The following is a 23285-nucleotide window of genomic DNA, read 5'->3' as shown; positions in this document are numbered from 1 at the left end:
TAGAGCTAAAAGTTTTCAACAAGGTCGTTTTAGACCTCAGTTTCAAACTAATTAACTCTGGCGGGAAGTATGTAAGGATCTTAAGTTTTACTAACGTTTATTTTATTTTAAATCTTTACTATCACTTCTTATTTTCTACTTCCGGCCAGAATTATAAGCGTGAAGGTTTTTATGCAAAGTTTGTCTGGCGAACGCCAAATACTTAAGTTGTGGCTTTTTGCCAAGCAAGAAAGAGAGGAAGCAGTGAGTTCGAAGCAGGCCGCTTACCTTAGAAGTTACGCAGTTGCTATTTGCCTTCCAGGCCAGAGGTTTTAATCCTCTTGATAAATTAAACGTATTGTAGTGTTCACAGTCTCTGTGCTACATACGCTTCCTGTTATTATAAGGCCAATCTTCCACGTGTATTATTCTAAAGTTAAATTAGAGTTTAGTTTTATTTTGATATCTTTTGCGTTAGACCCCGAGTGGAGGGTCATTGTATTCCGAAGTACGGAAGTCATTGTATATAAAGAAAAATAAAGGGGTTTGCATACCCTTCGTCTGTATCCTGTCTACTTACTACAATTAGTGAACATAGCTTTAGTAATCTCTCTGTTCCTAGTCAGGTCCTTGTATGTTCCCGAAGAAGGTTAGAAAGAACATTGAACCTGATAATGTGACAATCAAAATCGTAAAAACAACCTTGTATTTAGCGTAAGTATATTGAAATACTCAATCGATTTCGAGGGCAGCTAAAGATCCCTCCTCATCAGGAGAAAGAAATACATAGGAAGGAAAGAAATATTCTGCCAACTCAGTTGAAGAAATCACTTATTCCACCTATTACTAATTGCGCTAGGCTTTATGCTCTTCCAAAAATCCACAAAACCGGTATTCCTTTTCGACCAATTGTTTCCAACATAGGTACTGCTTCATATCCTTTGGCCAAATATTTAGTTTCCAGATTTTCTCCTCTACTTGCTAACAATATTCACACTGTAAAAAATTCTGTTGAAGTCATTGATAAACTTAAAAATATTTCTCCACTTCGTTCCATTATGGTTTCATTTGATGTCAAATCACTGTTTACTAATGTTCCGGTCGAAGGAGCACTAAATTGTCTTGAAACTAGGCTTCGGGAATTTCACTTCACACATACTGAAATTAATGAGTTGTTTTCGCTTACTAAAGTCTCTCTAAGTCAAACTCACTTTGTTTTCCAAAATGCATATTTTCGTCAAGTTGAAGGATTGGCTATGGGTAATCCTTTCAGTCCGATACTTGCTGACATTTATATGCACTATTTTGAGATGAAATTACTTGATAAACTATCTTTTCGTCTTTGGATTCGGTATGTTGACGACACTTTCGCACTTTTTGACGGTTATAAAGAGGATTTATTCGAGATTCTATCTATTATGAATTCAATTGATCCAGCCATCCAATTCACTCTTGAAATTGAATCCAACAATTCCCTCCCCTTCCTTGATATTCTTATAATCCGCAATGAAACTGATTTTAACAATACTGTGTACCGTAAACCCTTTGCAGTTTGTTTACCACCCCATGCCAAGTCATGTCACCCTGTTAAGCAAAAAATGGCTTCTTTTTACTATTATGTATTCCGCGCGCTTAAAGTTTGTTCCTCTGAATCTTTGCTTACCAATGAACTGAATTATTTGAGAGCAGTTGCGATTGACCGTGGATTTTCTCCCGTGATTATTGATAAAGCCGTTAAAAAATTTTCATATTCCCATCAAAGAAGACATTCCACTGTTAGAAATAATATTAATGAGCTTGTCGTGCTTCCATTTTATCCTTCTGTTAGCTATAAAATTGCACGGATTCTCCAGAAATTCAATTTTCAAGTCGGTTTCTCCCCTATTAATAAAATTCACCCTTCGATTCTAAAGGATTGCGTTTCTGTCTTGAATTCTTGGGGAATTTATAGTATATCGTGTCAGTGTGGTTTAAGATATATTGGCCAAACAAAAAGAGCGTTGAAGTTTCGTATCAAGGAACATGAATCTTATGTCAGAAAAGGCGAAATTAACAAGATCTTCAATAGCGTATCATAGTTGGACATTTAACCATAATTTTGACTTTGGGTCTGCAAAAATTATCCAAAAGGCTTCTTTCCATAGGTGAATTGGATTTTTTTTAGGCTTTTCATATTCACAAAGATTTAGCAGGTTTAGTTAATGATTTGAAGTCCAATCCAGTCCTTCCTAATGCCTTTAAAATTCTACTATCTTAATTCAGTTATTTTTGCCGATAGATGGGGTTACCTCCTCGCGTTTGGTACTACCAGAGGGTATAAAAATCCGTTCAGTGGTTGCTTTCCATTATTCGATTCCAAAACCAGGCCAAAGCCTTTCAAATCCTCAAAATTATAGACCTATCAGCCTCCTATCTTCGTTATCAAAGATATACGAATTTGTGTTACTTAAACGCCTGAATGATTTTCTCCGAAATCACAACGTTCTAATTGATGAACAATTTGGATTTCGAGCAAAACACTGCACTACGCACCAGCTGCTGAGGACAGTGGAGTTCATTCACGAAGGGTTTCGTAACAATATGCTTACTAGCGCTTTATTTCTTGACATAGCCAAAGCATTTGATAGGACTTGGCATATAGGAATCATTATCAAGCTAATACGACTTGACGTTTCGGCCCATTTAATTCACATGATTAACTCGTACCTCAGTAATAGATCTTTTTCTGTACGAGTTAATTCTTTCATTTTGGCACCCCGTCCTATACTAAATGGCGTCCCCCAAGGGTCACTTTTAGGCCCAATTTTGTTCAACATTTTCATAAATGACATACCAAAATCACCTAGTATCACTCTTGCACTTTATGCAGATGATGCGGCCATCCTAGCCCAGAACAAACGCCTTAAAAAGTTGGTCCAAATCATTCAGAGATATCTCTCCAGCCTTGAGCACTGGCTCATCACTTGGAAAATAAAAATTAATGTTGCTAAATGTGCTGCTATGATCTTCAAACGTAGCCCCCTCCCGTACCCTTCCATTAATATAAAGTTCTTTGACAACTATGTTCCCTGGTCAAACTCTTACAAGTACCTAGGAGTTGTACTTGATTCAAAATTACTCTGGCGCCTTCACATTGAAAATGTTCTCAATAAAGCGAAAGGTGCTAGAGCCCAACTTTACCCTTTATTAGCTCGAAAGAGCCATCTGTCAATTAAAAACAAAATTCTTCTCTATACATCAATTATAAGACCTGTCTTTATGTATGCATGTACAATCTGGGGTACTGCTGCAAAAACTCATGTGAAGAAACTTCAATCTTTTCAAAGTAAAACCTTACGTATGGCCCTTAATGCAGCCTGGTACGTCCGTACAGATGTGATTCATTCGGACCTTAACATTAAACCTGTTGATTATCTTATCAAAAAACTTAGTCAAAATTTATTCCTTAAAATTGAACAGATTGATAATCGAGCACTTCAACAGATGCCAGCATACGACCCTTCTATTCGCAGCTCACAGAAGAGACCGAGAGCCGTGATTGGCCGAGAGTTCGGCATCTACCCACCATCTAAAAGGGCAAGACACGCCCTCTCAACATCAGTTCTAGCCCCCGCGCCATGAAGGAAGGATGTCTCTTCAGCGAGCTGCCATATAATTGCTTTTTCCATCAACAGCATCGGCAATCAAGATTTTCATGCAAAGTTATCAATCTGTTCGCTTAGAATCACATCTCCCGCAGATTTTAAATCTGCCTAAGAATATTTTCAACGCGTTCCCTTTTATTATTTGCACTATCATACACAAGCCACATGCCAATGAGCCTATTAATCGTAAACTCTTTCCTATCCGCTTTATGCTTTAGTGTTTGTATTGTGTTAAAAAATTTAAAAAACAAAAAAAAGTATAAAATATAAAAGTACAAAAAAAGCATCAAAACCTAAAAACTTATAAAAAAAATTATGATGTTTAAGTTTTTATTCTCGTATTCCTATCAAGGAGGTTAGAATAGAAGGAGGGAGGGTTCGCAGTTTCCTCCACTATCAGGGAATGAAACTTCACCGAACAAGCGGCGTCCATATTTGTAACTTCAAAATATTGCATTACGGCAGTGAAACGTACGTGTTTTTAAGCTGTTCCGTGCATGTATTTTCCACTAAAAATATGTAAAATTTATAATGAAATGCTTCGCTATTGTTAGTTTTTTGTTTTAAAGTTATAAAGATGATATCCGTAATTTACTACGTACAGAACATCATTAAGAAATACTTCGAAATCTAAATGCATGTGCATAACATTAAAGCCTTTAAAAATAATGTTTCTGCATATTTCAAGAATTTGTTTAGGTTTTATTAGCAACCTGTTGGGTGTACTTTCCAATTTTTCCTTTAAGAAGTGATATTTCTGATTTATTCACAATATTGTAATTTATTAAAGAATCATTTAAAATAATTTTAACCTGAAATTAATAGCAGATAATTTTCTAAAAAAATAGTCACAAGTTGCATTTTTTTTAATGAAAGTTTAAATAGATTCTTTTCACAACCAACAACCTTATAACAACAAGAAAATAAATATTAATAAAATAAAACAGATTTATGTGAATTCAGTGATTTCAGTTTATGCGCGTTTCATATTTATGAATCTCAAAGAAATTGCCTTTAATTAAGCTGAATTACAGAAATATACCTATACCTATATTTTTGGATACATCTTTCCCACATGTTCAGTTGTGTAAATATTTTACTTACTTTTATCGCTATACTTCCCACAAATTTGTAAATTTATGCAAAAAAACATTTTTTTAACAACAGAAAAGTTAGTTTATCTTGATCAAATGCACAAATTATATTCCTAACAGTTCACAAAACTTAAAAATTAATAATAATTAATACATAAAGAAAAGCATTACTTTGTTTAACACCTTTACAATTCATAAAAATAGTAACAATTGGTGTCTTACTTTTCATGAAAATTATCAAACGAATTACCTAAAACGTTCAAATTATACAGTTTAAATTCTAGCATACATCATTGTATGTTAAGGAACAAAGATGCCAGCTATAAACAGAAACATTAAAATGTATTTAACATATTTTGATTATTATTAAGTCCTTTTTTTCACATCTGGAAAGAAAACAACATGACATTGTGATATTTTTTACCTAACTTATCAAATTACATTAAAAAAAAAAAAGAAAATCAATACTTACGCGGGAAAAGTAATCTCAGTAATCTTTTTCGAAAATCTGTTTGTGCATTCATATACAACACAAGCTGACATGCTTCAAAAAGAAAAGAAGAAAAAATATTGTAATTACGGACTTCCTTGCACAAGTCACAGCGATAACAGTAACATGGCCGCCAAGCTTCACCTTTTGAGTTGAACCTTCCCTCCTTCTATTCTAACCTCCTTGATTCCTATCCCTAAACTTTCTCGAGCCTGTGGCTCCCTCTATTGAGCATCAAGTCAATTACTTATGCAAAATTTTTCCTATTTCTGCTCACTTTTAGTAATTCTGATGTGGAGGTAAATGGTTTTGAACCATAGGCACTCCGAAATTTTAAAATCATTGGCATTCGCTTTCCATTATTCGAAGTTCAGATTTTGAGCCTGAAGGAGCAGTTGCCGCTCCCTCCCTATTTTTAACTTCGCTAATTTTTCTTCTCCTTTGTGTTACATGTTTGATCAGATAGTCTGGCTCAGTAAAAGTAGGCGGCCAGTGTAACTCTGATTAAAAATCCGGTTATAACCACGTGCAGTGCTGATAAGGACCACATGTTTCTGAGGCTTCTTCCCCTTTATTTCTCTTCTTTCTATGTATTTCTTTCTCCTGATGAGGAGGGACCTTTAGCTGCCCTCGAAATCGATTGAGTGTTTCAATATACTTACGCTAAATACAAGGTTGTTTTTACGATTTTAACATGTAAACTTGTTTTATATGAAATATGATCAAAAGGCTCATTACTGTTGGATTAAAAATGTCAACAGATTAATAAGGAGTCAGATAACTGATCATTAAATATTTCTAGGTTATGGATGTTTAAGATATTTTTATTTAAAAAAAGACTTGGAAACACGTGAAATTGATTGTACTCACAATATTCTTGTAAAAATGCTTAAGAAAGATGCGTATATCAAAATCTGAAAATTACAAAAGATCAGTGAGAGAACCATTTGTAATTTATGCCGATTTTGAAAACGATAGATACTACTTGTCTACCAGATCAAACAACTTCTACCTATTGAAACATGAAGCCTATAGTTTAAGTTATTACATTGAATTCATACATGAATTTCATAAATCACCTGTTATTTACAGAAGAGCTGACGCAGTTCATAAAAATTGTATATATGTTACGCAGTTCTTAAATTTGTATATATCTTACCATATGATGCTCGAGAAGTTGAAGAATTTATTGGTGATAAAGCGAAAAAATATAGACTTTAGGAATATAGTAGACTATGATAAACAGCATTACAAAAGTACAAATGTTTGTCATGTATGTAAAAAAGAAATCATACCTGATGTTTCTGATGATAAAAGAAAAATTACAGATCATCGCTATGTAACTGAAAAATATAGAAGACCAGCACATGTGTACAATATAATGAGGAATATGATAATTTCATTTCTGCCATAAATCGTAATTTAGCAGGTTAATGATAATTTAGATAAGATGCGCATTTATTTATAAAAGAACTCGGATGGAATAAAACCAACACTGAAATTATTCGAAATACCGAAGAGAAGTATATAACGTTAAGTAAAAAAGTCGGAAGAATGAAACAGGTTTGTAGAATCGTTTAAATTTATGTCACCTTTCATTGTTAATTTATTGCAGAATCTTAGACTGGAAATGTTTAGAGAAAATTCAAGATTTTATTTTCGTGAAGTCTTATTACACAAAAAGAGATTTATTGTTATGAGTACGTGGATTCTGAAGAAAGATATAAAGATGTAAAATTACCAACTCAAGGTAAATTCGATAATATAAAAGTAAACGCTCCTACGAAGAATATATGATCAGAAAAAATATAGAATGAGTTTGAGATTAAAAATTTGCATGAATATACAAATTAATGAGTAAAATCGGATGCATTAATATTGACAGATATCTTTGAAGACGTTAGACATGTATAGCTGATAACATTTAGATACCTTATGGTACTTTACAGCGCCAGGATTAAATTGGAAAGCAGCGCTAAAAATCACAAACATTGAATCGATGATTATGACATGATTTTAAAGTTAGAAAAGGAAGGGTAGATGTATAGCTCAGTGTTGTAATGGATATGGAAAAGCAAACAAAAAATACGTGAAAATTTAAAAATGATAACACTAAACCATCTAGTTATTTAATGCATCTACATACCAATAATTTATGTGGATGAGCTATGAGTAAATATCTACCGTATGGTCGATTTAAATGAAGCAATAATGATGATTAACTTAATAAGACAAACTCAGATATTGGGTATATTTTAGAAGTTGATCTAAAATACCCACAAAAACTGTACAATAAACATTCAGATATACCTTTAGCACCTGAAAATAGAATTTCAGATGGCTGTAGACATGCTAAATTACTAAAAACTTTGTATGATGAAGAACACTATATTTTTCATTATAGAAATTTAAACAACATTTGAAAAATGCGATTAAAATTGGAAAAGTTTCATAGAGTATTTGGATTTAAACAATTTCCTTGGTGAAAGAAATATACAAATATGAATACAGAAAGAGAACTAAAGAACATAATAACTCTACAAGAAGACATGACTAAAATTTAGAGAATCATAATTCATCAGCATCTGAAACTTCAAATGATGAATAGTAGAAGTACAGGAAGAAGCTAGAGACTCTAGCTCCTTCTTCTACACTCGTCCGCTAAATAAGGGACAATTATAGGAATTTTCGCCTTTCTCACTGCAAGCTTTCGTGGTATAAATGATAGCATAGTCAATTAGTATCAGAAGTTCCTGAGTTCGAGTCAAGACGAAACGTAATTGATTTATCGCATTAACTTTCCCTGAATGTACCCTATCTAATTTACATATGCTGCTGCTTAGTTAGGGTATAAGGTATTTCTCCTGCCTTCTTAGCGAACCTTCGTGGTGTAGTGGTCTGCACGCTCAGCGCGTAATTCAGAGGTCCGCAGTTCGATTCCTGGCGAAGGCGTTGCTAATTTTTCATCTCTTCGGCCTCAAAATTACCTAATGTCTCTACAGTGGTGCCCGAACTAAAAGGGGTGTTGGATGATGATTCTTCTCACCCAGGATTTGGCAATCGTGTCCCCTAAAAACCCCAGTCCTCCTTTAAAAGGAGGAGTATATAAGGTATTTCTCCCGCCTTCTTAACCAGCCTTCGCGGTGTAGTGCTCAGGGCGTGCAAGTGAGAGGTCCGCGGTTCGATTCCCGGCGAAGGCGCTGCTAATTTTTCATCCCTCCGCCCTCCCCCCCCAAAAAAGAAAAAAAACTAACGTCTCTACAAAGGAATTTACTTTAACAATTTAATGCACAATGCTATACCTCCAAAACTCATCTATTTCTACGTAGTTATTAAGCAGTTTAATATGCGATGGAACACAGGTTTTTTTTTTTTTAAATACTTACTTCGGAATGAATACACTGATTTATGCAATGTGCGGGTAGGAATTACATAACAGAATTATTTCTGAAGCATTAAATTTCAATCTGAAAAGAAAAGGGAGAAAGGCTAATAACATTTTATTTCAATTTAGAAAGCTGAAGCATTAAAACTTGCATATTTTATTATTTTTCTTCTTTTTGTACAAATAAAGGATATTCAATAGAAAATGGATGCTATACTGTTGTTATTCCGACATTTTATTGTTCAGAAAATGTAATAAACAATGCACTGTAGTTATTTCCAATGCATTGAATCTTCTTTATTACCTCTTACAATGCTCAAATGTATGACATCTTTTTATTAGAATATCTCTCATATCTCCCACTGAAATATTCATCTTTATAAAGCTAAACGCCTACGTGTTCAGTATGGATACTTTATCAAGGAAGAAATTCCGTAGAAATAAGAGAAAATTTCGTAAATGGGCAAAGTATGCGACGATAAACATTTATGCCGCAATATTGGTATGAAAATTGTATGTATTAGCAAGATATATGAAATTCTTTTTAAATGGTTTCCCGCTGATGCTTTTTGAAATTCTTTCTGTGTTATTTTTTTATTTTTTTTTTTATTTTTTTTTATTTATTTTTTTTTTTTTTTTGCTCTTAGATTAATCAAGATTTCTTAGTACCAGTACGCTAAGGCGGTAGGAATGTCAATACACTATAATTAAGAGAAAAGAATTTCTTAAACTTAATACGTAAATTTTACATCAAACTACGCTGTTAATTTATAAAACAAAGAAAACGTAAAACGATTTTTAATTGTTCTAAATTTCTTTATTATAATATTAAAAATTCCAAAACTTTAAAAACGTTCTTGTATTTAAATATTTCATGCTTTACCTCCTTGCATTTTATTAGTTCAGTAGATACTTTCTTTGGAGTTTTGAAATATAACAGTTAAATTAATATGTAACTGTAAAAGGTAATTTCACTATCGAAATTCTTTTAACAAATAGATAATAAATACTTGGATTGAATAAATGCCAAATCCTTATGAATTTTCCTTTATAAGTTGTTATGTTAGAAGCTGAACCTAAATATTTTTGTATTGCCTTTCATTTTTTTTGGGAGGGGGGAGATATACTACTTCGAATTTTCAAGACCTTCGAAAAACAGCAAATTTTACAAAATGCGAAAAAAAATATCATCATTTCTTCTAGTTCTATTAGCAAGCTGTGAGAAACTGTATGCATAAAACTTTCCAATTAAAGCATAAAACAGTTATTCACATAAATACACTTAGCATCAATATCTGCGTACAAATTTGTAGCCATGTACATACGAGCACATTTATTACAATACATAGTAAATATGTACAAATTTATTGCAACACTAAAATTTAAGTTAAAAATACAAAAATTTTAACAGCATAAAATAAATACAACAAATATTTAATTTAATGACTATATAATGTCTAGTAGAACCTTCTAGATTCGAATAACTAAGTGGCATCAATTCCTGGTGTTAGTCATTCATTTAGCAATTTTAGAAGATTACTTATGTGTGAACACCGTGTGAACCAATCTCGAACTGCTACGAATTGATAGTCACGTAGCGGTGAAAAATAAAATGGCAAAACTGTTCTCCTGTAGAATGATTGATTATATGTGAAAAGAAAAATAAATATGTTTCGTTTGTTTGATTTGTCATAATGCGGCTGTCTATTGGTTGCAAAGAATGAAATGTTTGTGATTGGTAAGAATAGAATTTGCATTTTATTCATATGGATATTATATTTTTTTCTGATGTCGAGTTATTCTGTGTGAAATTTAGAGCTGGATTCTGCATCTGGTAAAATTCGGTTACATTGAGAACAGGATTATGACTACCATTAGGAAACTATTTTATGAAAACATGAAATTGGGTCCAAAAATGCTCGATAGTATTTTCAAGCAAATGACATCAAAAAACACATACTTAAAATCTTATCACATCATCAGTTATTATTTACTAAGTATGTGAATTCTTAGCAAAGACCGACTGAACCAGCTACTGGGATGTATAATAATTTCAAATGTACAAAAAAATCTCTTTTGCATGATATCACTTCCAGTTATTCGAGATACAAAACTTTCTCCTAAGATGCGAAGAGACAAACTTAGCAGAATACTCTTGTGTTTGAACTCCCATTACTGTGGCAACATTCTGTAATATGAGCCGGAAATGGATATTAGAATATAGACAGATATGAGATTAAAATACGAATGCAGCAAAATGAAGCATGAGATATAAGAAATATGTACATTGAAATAAATAACGAGTAAAATATGTCCAAAATTCAACAGGAAAATTAAAGAAATGAAAGTATGTATGCGAATTAAAACATGAAGTTAAGATTGCTAAAGAAACAAACAGCATAGGATTTGAAACCAGAGTCTTCAGTGGGGGTTCTTGTATATGAAATGAAACTATACTTCAGATTGAATATTTGAAGCATTAGCCATTAGTGTTATGCAGATATTATTGTATTTATTTGCTACTTTCTTAGATCTTAATGAATAACCTCTTTCCTCAAAATAAATAAATAAGAGCTTTAGCCAGCTGCCTAAGAATATTATGTGCGTATGTATGCTTCTGATTTGTAATTTCTGGAAAGCATTCTTGTTAGATACTGTCTGAGCAACTGAAGAATAGTAAATTTTAAGCAGAAATATTGCAGTATAATTAGATTATTTCATATTAAGATTCACAATAGGGTTCCATCCGGTAATCAGCTTCAACCTACACTGAGTCAGTATAATGTATGGAGTTTATGCTCCCTTGCTGCCTTGTCTCCTCTTCTGTCAAAGTATAATTTCCTACACACTGATAATCAGAAGAGGATAATGTAGCAGATCTAAATTTTCAGTTTAAATACTTTTAACAAAGTATGTTTCATCCTTTGCCTCGGAAATTCGAAAGCTGTAACAAATAAGGCAATAACCACTGCAGTTATCTCGAGTTTCAAAAAGAGTCCTCATCGGACTATGCATTAGGTAACTCTGGAAGTAAATGTGAATCAAATTTCAGTTGCATTCTATTATGCACAAACAAATGAAATCGTTATATGACTGGACATAAAATGAAGATGACACCCGGCGTACGGTTCAGTTCTAAAAAACGGTTGGGCAGTAAATCCATGTGAAACGTGTATTTGTAAAGTGAAGTATGAGGATCGTTTTATGAATGATAAAGTTCACAAACTAAACCACAGACACTGGTATGATCTGAATCCATCTTGAACACACCCTTCCAAAACTATATATTAGCCCAAATCAGAATGATGTTCATTCCAATACTTTCAGCATATTTACTTGTCATAAAAAGAAATTTCCCCAATTTTAGTTCATTCTCAGACCGAGTCAGCGCCATGTTATATTACTTGGGATGAACAAAATAATCAACCACGAAGAATGGATTATATGGTATATAGATCCTTCCTACTGGATGTTTTGAGTGTGGTTTGCTCGACATAGTAAGTAATCTTGAATATTCAGACAATATGCATTAGATGCGGTGCAATGAACGTCCAAGCTTATCGGATGCGTTGAATTATGATTAGGTTTCCCAAACAATATGGGTCTATCAGGCAGATAGAATGTGCTGCCAGATCTCCGAGATCTAGTCTTCATCGACTGCAAGGCTAAAACTTAGCTTTTGAAGACAAAATTTTCGTCATCCAGCTGCAGGAAAGAGGATACGCATCCAATCAAAAATTTCCTTTACGAAATAGAGAGTGTAACTACCAAATTCTGAGAGAAATGCTTAACAGTGTTGTTAAATTATTTTAAGTAATGACATACTTTGCAACTATGTAACGTTTCCACATTTTCAATCATTCCATTCGCCTGAGTAACATTTCAATGCTCTGTTTTCATTCTTTTGAATAACCCTGTAATTTTCATCACTATTTTTTTTTCCTGTGTCATTTACTTAATGCCTCTTTATCAAGATATCACACTATGTAGTCTTTTGTCATTATTGTTAATATTATTTTAAACTTTTGTTTTTTTACTCTCATATTTTTTATACTTTGCCCATAATTAACACTGCTTGGGTCCCATATATATTCAAAATATAGTGATCCAAAAAATTCTTTACAACAAAAAGCTATTAAATAATTCTACAAAAAATTTATGTGAAAATTCTATAATAAAAATTAAATGTTATAACAAATATTTAAACAAATGTATAAACAAAGCTTTTTTTCCTTTGCCTTCCGTGCGTTTCAAGTTTGCTCCTCCAAATTGGCTCTTGATAAAGAATTATTTAAAAGCAATTGCTATTGATAGGGGCTTTTCACCAAACATTATTAACCAAGCTGTTAAAAATTTCTCATTTCAACACAACAAAAGGCACACTTTTGTTTTAGGAGATTATAAAAAACTCTGTTGTCATTTCTTTCTTTCCATCGATTAGCTATAAAATTGCACGTATTTTACAGAAATTTAGCTTTCAGGTCGTTTTATCTCCTATCAATAAAATTCCCAGTCGCATACTTGAGGACTACATTCCGGATATGAATTTCTGGGGTCTTTACAGGATTCCTTGCTCATGTGGTTTAATTGACATTGGTCAAACTAAGAGAGCCTTAAAATTTCACGATAAAGAATATTAGGCATATATTATGGAAAAGGAAACACAGAAGTCCTCTGCTGCCAAGCACTGTTGGCCAAAAATCCTACTGTCAATTTTTCTGCATATAAAATTATTCAAAAAACATGTTCCATTGGTTAATTAGATTTTCTAGAGGAGTTTCACATTCAAAAATCTTTCTGTTCTAGTTAAGGACCCTAATTTCAATCCATCCTTACCTTCAGCCTTTAAGGAAATTATGTTTTAGTTTCCTATTTCATTAACAGATGGCGCCAGTAGCTTAACTTCTGTCTAGTCATTCTCATCTTATCTTATCAATATATTTTATTTCGCTCATTTGCACTTAGGCAGCTGAGGAAATGGTTCTATAGTTAAACCACCGAAACTAGTTCTTCAAAATTTACTAATATTACGCTGATTCTTGTTGTTTGGCAATAATCATTATTCGGTTTGTTATTTTAACCTAAATACATGCTACTGGTTTTTTAATTTGCTGATTACCTCGAAATGCTTAACAGAAAATAGAGCAGAGATAAACTTGCTGTTTGTTACCTATTAACTACAAGAGAAGATATTTTTTACTGTAATAAGTGGCATTCGTAAATTTCCCTGAAAGGATATTCGTTGATCAAATGACTATTTTGTATTCATTTACAAAGTGAAATGTATGTAATTTTACACGTCTAGACGCTGAGTTAAAGAAGCATTTCCTTATTTGCCCTGAAGCCACTGATGTATTGACAGACAGAGTTTTGCATCCAAGATCCTTCTTAGTGAGCCGAAGGACATGTTTGAGGAGATTATAAAAGAGTTAAATTCCATTAAGCTACAGCCCCAAAACTCCAGATTGTTTAGAGAGCTGTGTGGTGAAATGAAAAGTACATAACTTCTGCATATGAAGGTAAGATGATTATCCCGTGAGAAACTACTTACAGACTTTGCTTGAGAAAAAAAACAGTCTGAGGTCTCTCTTTTTTTTTTTTTTTTTCATAATCATCTTTTCCGCTTTTCTTTAAAGTTTCGTGATATTGACCTGCATCAAAGGCCTTATATATGCATCAGACATATTTCTTTAAATAATAACGCATGAACAGACTGAATTTGAAAGTCCAAAATAGCCCAGTCGCTGTAGACTGAAAACCAAAATTCAGTAATTTTAAAAAATGGACTTCTGGAAAACATGTATTGAAAGAGGAAAGCCTGAATTTTTTTAACCTTTGCACAACTTCTTATCCGAGATTGACCTGTTCTACTCTCAGAATATCAAAGAGAGCATTGGAAGTCACTTAGAAGGTCTAGATGCTTCTCTCAGTGTGAAAAAGAAAGCAAATGAATTGCAGATTCTTACAATGAAAAATCTTTCAAGGAGCTGTACTACCCATCTAAAAAACATGCAGGTAATCAAAATTTTATCTGATTCTTCTTTAAATCTTATTTTTAATCATTCACTTGGAGACATATACTGAAATGGTAGCATTTCAAAGCTGAACTCTAACTTCATGCAGACAGTCAGACAACTTATCACCATGTCTTAGTTAACTTCTAGTGAAAGTACTTGTAGCTTCTAGTGAACAGTCAAAAAGTTTCAACAGTCAAAAAACTAGCTCATGTACAACAACATAAGTCACCGTTGCTTGAGGGATTTAAGTTCATATAAAACTTAAGTTATTAAAGTATGCAAATTCACAAGGAAAAGTCGTATTATTATAAGTTTTGGCTCAAACTGTCTAATCGCGCAATCAAAACAGAGTTGCCGTAGCCGATACAGGTTAACTTTTAGCAGTTGGGCGAAAGTAGTACAGTGGTCAGTGGTCATTATCAAAAGCTTTCTTCTAACTTCAGGAACTCTGTTCCTATATAAAGGAACTAATATACATTTCGGCAGGAACTGCGAAAGTAGAAATGCTAATAAAAACAATAATAATAACTTAAATATCTCACTGGCTAGAATATTAAAAGAAAACATCTTCTTACCCTCTAGATCAGTGGTTCTCAACTATTTTTTGTTCCATGCATCTCTTTCACCACTATTAGATGGCCATCCCTCCCCCTCTTTTAGCAAAGCTAAAAAAATACAAATACATTTGTTTCAGTTTAGATCACTTCTTACCCCCATAGCACAAAACATCCTCAGGATGTCCTATTTAAGTCGCAATATCCCGGAACATACTTAGGATGTCCTAAGGATGTTGATTCTCAGATGTCCTGAGGAGATCGTAATTTAACATCCTGAGGATGTCTTATTTAAGTCGCTATGTCCCGGGATATGACAGGATGTCCTGAAGATGTTGATTCTCAGATGTCCTGAGGAGTTCACCAATTTCACATCCTGAGGACATTCATTCTGCATTGTCCGGAGGACTTTCGTTGTCAAACATTTTGAGGATATTTGTTCTCAAATTTACCAGTTTTAATTTTTTGACATTGCACATCTGAAACTTGCACATTATTTTATTTTTCATATGTATTTTACTAAGTTGTTTCTAAATGCTGTACATTAAAAATATTGATATGATTGATGATTTATTCTTGTTATTTTGTTACTAATTTTAACTGCTATTTTTTCTGACGTTTTTAAAAATTTATTTAGTCATGGAAAAGATTTTTTTCAATGGATTAGCATTTTCTAGAATATTTGCAAAATTCTAAATAACATATATTTTTTTATAAAAAATGTATAAATTACATGTATAATTACTTACAGATTACAAACCCTACTACAAATATAGGTACAATTAGATATAGATATATTTTATTACGGAAACGAATTTTTTTTTTTTTTTTTTTTTTTTTAAATTTGGGTATGTAGACATTAGGTATTTTTTTGGAAGCAGGAAACATGAAAAATTAGCAACTGCCTTCGCCGGGAATCGAAGGACGGACCTCTGGAATACTGGCCCAGTGTGTAGAACCACTACACCACGAAGACACGCTAGGTGTGGTGGTGGTGTATTTAATTATGGCAAAGCACACTAGGGCTATCTGCCTAAGGGGAGGGATGTCATCGTGGAGACTTTCTAAGGGAAACTGGCTCGTATACACGTTACACGTGGGGAAAACCAAGAAAACACCCATGCAGCCAGCCCGTTCGCGGGATTCGAACCTCGGATCGCACTACCAGGGTTCAGCGACTTTACCGCTCGGCCGCTGATGGGCCGAAGACACGCTAGGAAAGCGGGAGAAATACCTTATATTACTTCTCTTTTTAAAGGCCGACTTTTTTTTTAAGGGGATCCAATCACTAAATCCTGGGTGTGGATATACCTCATCCAACACCTTTTTAGTTCGGGCGCCACTGTAGAGACATTAGGATTTTTTTGGGAAGCCGTAGAGATGAAAAATTAGCAACCGCCTTCGCCGTGAATCGAACCACGGACCTCTGAAATACCGGCCCAGCGTGCAGTACTATTACACCACGAAGGCACGCTAGGAAAGCGGGAGAAATACCTCATAAGGAAAAATTTTTTTCCCTAATTACAGGACAAAAAATATTTTTCAATCGCGCGATCTGTTATTGATATTGAATTACAGTCGTGCGATAATTTCGCAGTAAAGATACATCTCTGATGACTATCCAAGATTCTAGAAACTTTGGTCTTATATAGAGATGGTCGTCTTATAGAAATAATGCTTAATATCAATATTTATTTATAATCTCAGAACTATTGGTCACTTTCAGAAGTGGTCGTTTGAGAGGCGATATTCTATATATTTATTTACTGATACTCTCAGATTCCAAAATAAATTTGTTTATATTCTCAAATATTGGACGGAAGGTGGTCTTCCCATACATGCAAAATTTTACATTTCATTAAAAATGAATTCGGCATTATTTAACTATTTCCCTATTAATTAATTAATTAGATAAAGAAAAAATTAGGAAATAGTACTGTTTATTACGGAATACTGTAGGATGTTCTACAGAACTATATTCTTTCGCGTCATTGCACAGTGTATCCGGCAAACTAATAGTTCTTCGTATTCTTCCGCAAATCCGTAAACATCTGTCTGATTTGAAACGAAATCCGAAATGGCTGCGCCATGAAGTTAACTTGTATGGATATTTTCTGTTGCATGAACGGTAAGTTCAGTTGTAATACTTGTATGTTTACTTTTTTTGCTTTTCGAATTTATGTTATTTATGTCATTTTGACAGTTAAATGTTTCACAGTTTTATGAATTGTTACCATTCTGTCGTGAATTACGTGTATCTCAGTGGCTGGCTGTCTTTTCAAATATCTAATTTGCCCTGCTATCCAAATGTTTATGACTGAATTTTTTTTAGTCTAGTTTATGCATTCAGTTTCAAAATAATATGTGTGATCAGATTGCTTATTATTTTATTGCAGCAATAAATTTATGTTAAATAGTTTGAACAATTGTATAAAAATAAGAGTTTGCATTGTTTTGTCCAAAATATGTATGGTTGAAACATTATCTTAATCTAGTTTGTAATTCAAGTTTTTTGGGGGGTACTGTTCTGTTTTGGGACCAGAATCGGAAATATATGAACCTGTGATCGTAAGTATGTGCATAGATGTGTATATGTAGACACACAAACATACAAATATACAAGCATACATAAATACAATTCTGAACCCGGTCCTGATAACAGAACAGTACCTTTTTTTAATCTTTTTTGAATATTTTATAAAAGGATTAAGCATTTTTCAAACTGCATATCATTTTAAGATTCGACTTGCAGGAAGACAAAATATGGTCATTCAATCAAATGCTTATGATTGCTTTTAACATTTTCTCATAAATATTGTTTGCATTTTTATTGTATTTTAGATACTTTAGTTATGTAAAGTGAACATGAGAATATTAGGAAAGCTGAAGAATATGAATAGCTACCATAATACATGTATTTTTTCATCGAGCCCATTGTTTTAGAAACCAATGCACCATTATTATATGCTGGCTTATTTTATAGTTATATGCAGTTTAATTTTATGTTCATGTTACTGTAGTATTGTCATTATAATAAAAGTATTGATAATTTTTGTTGAATCTTGCAAGTTGCCTAACATTCAGAATTATTACTACCGAATTTTAATGATAGGTTTTTTCGAGTTGACATAATCTGTCTGATAAATAAAATAAACTGGTGTTTAAATTATATGCATTTCTCTTAATGTTTCATTGAAAGTGAGATGGAAATATAAATGCTATCCAGAAAAATGAATTCTTTTTGCCTGAAATAACAAACTGTACTAAATGATTAATGTTTATTATATCATTTTAGAAATGTCAATATTAAAGTTTCTTCCCCTTCTCTTCTTTGATTTTGAAATAATTTATAATAAAATAATATATGCATAAGTGTAATTAATGTAAAGTGTTATTCAATAATATAATTTATTTTTACTGATATTTTTATATTTCTTATCTGGGTTTTCTTTTGGTGTTAGAAGGAGGAAAAGACGGTAATGTTTTAATTAAGGAAATAATTAAAACATTACAGTCTTTTAAATAACACAATTACAGTAATGTTTATTGAAGCAATCAGTACTGTGTGATTGCCAGTGATTGAATAATGTTAAAATGCATTGTTCATAAGGAAATTTGCTTATCTTTGTGTTATAGATTTTATTTTGACACAAGCTGAAATTTGAATTATTGGAAGCACTTTGAAAAACCAAATTATTTCCTGAATCATTAATCAGGCCAATATATAACATACAAATTTTCATACAAAATTATTTCTTTGAGCATATTATAAAGAGCTCATTTAATTTTAGTATTTGTACAAATTTTAGACAAAAGTAGCATGTAACAGTTAAAGATTTATTGAAGCCTACTTGTTATTTGTGGTAACAAAGAAGTGTGAAAGATATTGCCACATTAGCGAACATGACGATCATTGATGCTTAGTTTAGTAATTTAATAATATATTGAGAAATGCTGGGAACTTTCAGAAGTAGACATTTCGGAAATGATGGGATAAGAAATTTACATGGTTTTATTATTTATTCTTTAGTTAAGAATGGATTTTAGATGTTCATGTGAAAGAATTCTGTTTAATTATATGTAAAAGAATTGTTAAAGTTTGGCATTTAAAAAATGAATTAATAATATGCAATTATCTTTTATTATACATATATTACTATATATTTCTAATGCGCTATGTAAATGTCAGTGCTAAACAATTGAGATACTATTGTCAGGGCAATCTTTTCTTATACATGAAAAATTCTGATACTTTCTTATCATCTGCCCTCACAGCTTCAACTTATGCTAAAACAGCAAGAGTATGCACACTATAATAGCAAACTATGAATATGCATACCACACACATGTATTTACATGCTTTATATTTAATCTTTATTTCTGAATAGTATTCCATTGAATGAAAAATATGTGAATATTGACCCAATGTATATATTTTTGTGTGTGTGCATCCTAAAATTTCCTGTTTCTTATAAAGTGCTTATTTGAATTACTACTTGTGAACAGAGCAGTAGATATGAACCATAAACCATTTTGCCAATTTTCACAGCTTTGCAGATAGTTAGAAAGCACCAAAATTTGTAATAATGTTAAGTTTAAGTGATGTTCTATACTTTTGTGTTAATTTTTCTATTCTATCAATTCTATTACTCTGTTATCAAACTTTCTGCAGGAATTTCAACTGGTTAAGATGTTATTACCATGTGGAGAAGAATTTGGTTTTCAAGCTAGAAAAAATTGCAGCTGAAGGATTTTGTAGAAGGTCAGTCAAACTGGTTTTAGTTAATTATAATTTAATTTTGGGTGAAGAATTCTCAAATTTATTTATCATAAGTGTCTAAAGGTCTAAATTAAATTCTGCTTGTTTTTGAAATTTTTCATGACATTCATTCTTTGATTATTATTATTATTATTATTATTATTATTATTTTTTAATTTACTAACTTATATCCAGGCACATAATGTTGCATTTAATACCATACCTTAAATATTGTAAAATGTTAAAATAATACATTTCACTTAAAAATGTGGTTGTGACAGTAAATTTTCTGTTACATTTAATCATATCTTTAAACATTGGTATACATCATTTTTCAATAATCTGTATATTATTTTGTGCATTTCTTTTACATCCAAGATCTGGCATATGACTTGCTTTTCAAACTGATAACATGGTGTATTAATGTAATCTAATAGTTAAAGTTTACTATGGAACGGGCCAAATTTAATAAATTATTCTTTGATAGAAATTTATTCATGTGTTCAGTGTGTCTCATCTCTTTAAATTGCTAAAGTAAATTTTATGTACTTGCATTTAGGAATTTTGACTGTATCAGAGTAATTTTTTTTTCAGTTATTATAACATGCAAGGGAAAAAATTCATTCATAGCTCCATATTTAAAATTAGTTAATTAAAGTCCTTAATAATGAGGGACATTTTGTTGTTTTTAATGTCGATAGAGTTTAATTCAAAAATATGCCACATTAAGGGTTACTTTTTAACCTAATTTAAAATTTTCATTACTTTAACATGTCCAATAATTGTTATTTTAACTCCGATATTGTAATAATATCAAAATTCCTTACTTTTTGATAGGTAATCCAAATGTAAAACAAGAAAAGAAAAAATTAAAATCTAGAAGTATATTTATTTCATACCTCTAACAAATAAAAACAACACAAGCACTTTTTACTGTCTATCTGCATAGTGTGGCATGTCCCGTAAGACTGAGATTTGTATGGTCAAATCCATGTTTCAGTTAAAGGAAAATGCATGCACAGTCTTCTGATTTTCCCTTCGATTAAGGATTCTGTATATACTAGCATAAGAAATATATTAGTTAATGCAGTGTTATACATCAATATTTATAGACAATTATTGTGGCTATGTTTATTATAATTTTGTTCACTGTAATGGCTGGAGTGCCTAAAACATCATGCTGTGTAAACAAAACTCAAATCTTCATGTCTGCATAGTGCTCCACTTGTGTTTAAACCACTGAAATGGTGATTATGGTAGAACATCTTTGGTAAAAATTTACTCTACTGTAACCCTTGGCAAATCGTTTCTTTTTTTTTATATATCAAGATCGTCACCTGAGAGGATCGACACCAATTTCAAGGTGGCCGCTACACAAAACCAAAATAAGAAGTCAAAGACATACACAAACTCTGTGTCCATGTATACATCAACCTATTAAAACAGAGAACTGCACAAACTGGGCATTGTGCACTGCCTTAACTTTGTCCATGTACACATTGATCTATTTTCACTTTAAGAAAATCAAAAAGTTAAAAATATCATAGTTACCAGAAAAAATTCGCCACTGTCTTAACACACAGACAACCAAAAATACACAGAGAGGAATAAGTTACCAAAAATACATATTTCCTAACATAAAAACATTAAACAACAAATCTTCTAACAAAAATTAACACACAGAGACAAAAAAATAAATGAAATGTCATTTTTTTAACATACCTTTTTATTCACATGCATATGTTTAGGCTTCCCACCACCATCCCCCAGGTAAGCAATTCAATTAAATTTTTCGTCTCTTAGTCACCTCAGACATACTCAAACAATGGTACCCACACCAAAATAATAAATGCATGTTCAAAATACAAGACCATACCACTTCTGTGCAACCAGACACAGCAATTGAAAAGAATGGTAAGAACCAAAAACCTGGGACCGTACAAAAGGTTTACTATTAAAAAAAGTAGCTAAATTTATCACAGCACGTTGGCAATATTTGCAGAAATAACTCCTTTTTATTGACAAAAAAAAAAGTTTTTTTTCCCAAAGGCTACTTACTTTCGCCAACATTATCAACATTAGGGTTACCGAAAAACTTATTTGACGCAATGGGCTTCCACATTTCACAAACAACCAATATCACTTTGCGATTTTTTTTCAGACAGAAACCAAGGTGTACCATACAGTGAAGATTAGCCACATCTTCATTTACTACTGTTACAAGTACTTCTTTGGTAAATTTCTGCGGTTAAATTCAAAAGTTTAAAATTGCATTAACCTGATCAGATTCAGAGTCATAGCTAGGGTTTTCAGCACTCAGGGACAACTGAGATTTTTTTCATAAAATATACTTCTTTGGTAGATTTCTGCAGTTAAATTCAAAAGTTTAAAATTGCATATTGCTTATCATGATCAGATTTTATTTTCTGCACGTAGCTAACAATTACTTATGTGTTGTCAGATAAATGTTACCAGATGCAGTTAATTATTTTTTACTTGCCAATCTCATGAGACAAGTTTTATTTGCTTCTGCAAGACTTTACTTTGTGTTGCAAAATAAATTTATTCTCACTCTTTTTGGACTTGCCTACACATTAAATTTAAAATAGTTTTATGAATAGGTAAGATGTAATTATCATAATTTTGTTTCTCTCTTTATCTTGGCAACTTTATATGTTGATTCAGTATCCAGGTTACCTACCAGTGGCTGATTGATAAAACTGCTCATATGTTCAGCTGGTTGTTTGAGTTTATTTTCTGACATAAAAAATTTTAAAAGGCATTCCCCATGTTTATTTTACTATAATCGAAAAATCAAATAATTGCTACTCTGTTTATAGGTACTAAATGTTAAAATATTTTAAATGCTTCCTTTAATTTGCATTCTAATAGTCATTTGTTTAAATTTAATTATGAATTATATTCACATATAGTAATTGTGAGTGTTTTTTTTTAATTTTAGGTGCTGTGAAAGGCAATGACAGAGATCTTATATACATAAGAATACATGGATATAAGATTGTTTTTCATGAATTCAAATAAAATGTGATAAATTGGATTAATAAAAACTATTTTGAATTTTGAAAAGTGTTTTTCCTTTGTTAATCATAATATAATGCTATAAATTTCTGAATGTGTTTATTTTTCATCCAAATAAATAGCTTTACAAAAATTTGTCATATTAATAGATATTGCATAATTTAGCATTATTATAAATATTTATTATAGCAGATTTAGCTGAACTACTTTTTTAGTGTCTTTGCAGATGAAGTCACAAAGGTAAGTGGTTAGATATTTTTCTGTATTCCCCATTAAGTAATTTTATCTGGTAAATTACCATTACTTATATACTAAAGGTGAAAG

At 31.9% G+C, this 23285-nt stretch overlaps 1 long non-coding RNA gene across 1 annotated transcript; it reads left to right on the top strand.

Moving 5' to 3' along the window:
* The first annotated feature begins 17218 nt into the window (after positions 1-17218).
* On the top strand, positions 17219-23009 carry LOC146998442 (uncharacterized). The gene is made up of 3 exons (XR_015039301.1): positions 17219-17291; positions 19836-19925; positions 22885-23009. It is a non-coding gene; the product is annotated as an uncharacterized LOC146998442 (long non-coding RNA).
* The last annotated feature ends 276 nt before the right edge of the window (positions 23010-23285 follow it).

The sequence above is a fragment of the Stegodyphus dumicola genome, chromosome 2 (assembly GCF_044657685.1).
Source record: "Stegodyphus dumicola isolate Sdum_Otavi_A_Nest chromosome 2, ASM4465768v1".
Lineage (NCBI taxonomy): Eukaryota > Metazoa > Arthropoda > Arachnida > Araneae > Eresidae > Stegodyphus > Stegodyphus dumicola.
Note: the sequence above shows the minus strand (reverse complement) of the source record. Positions and strands in the feature narration are given on the sequence as shown.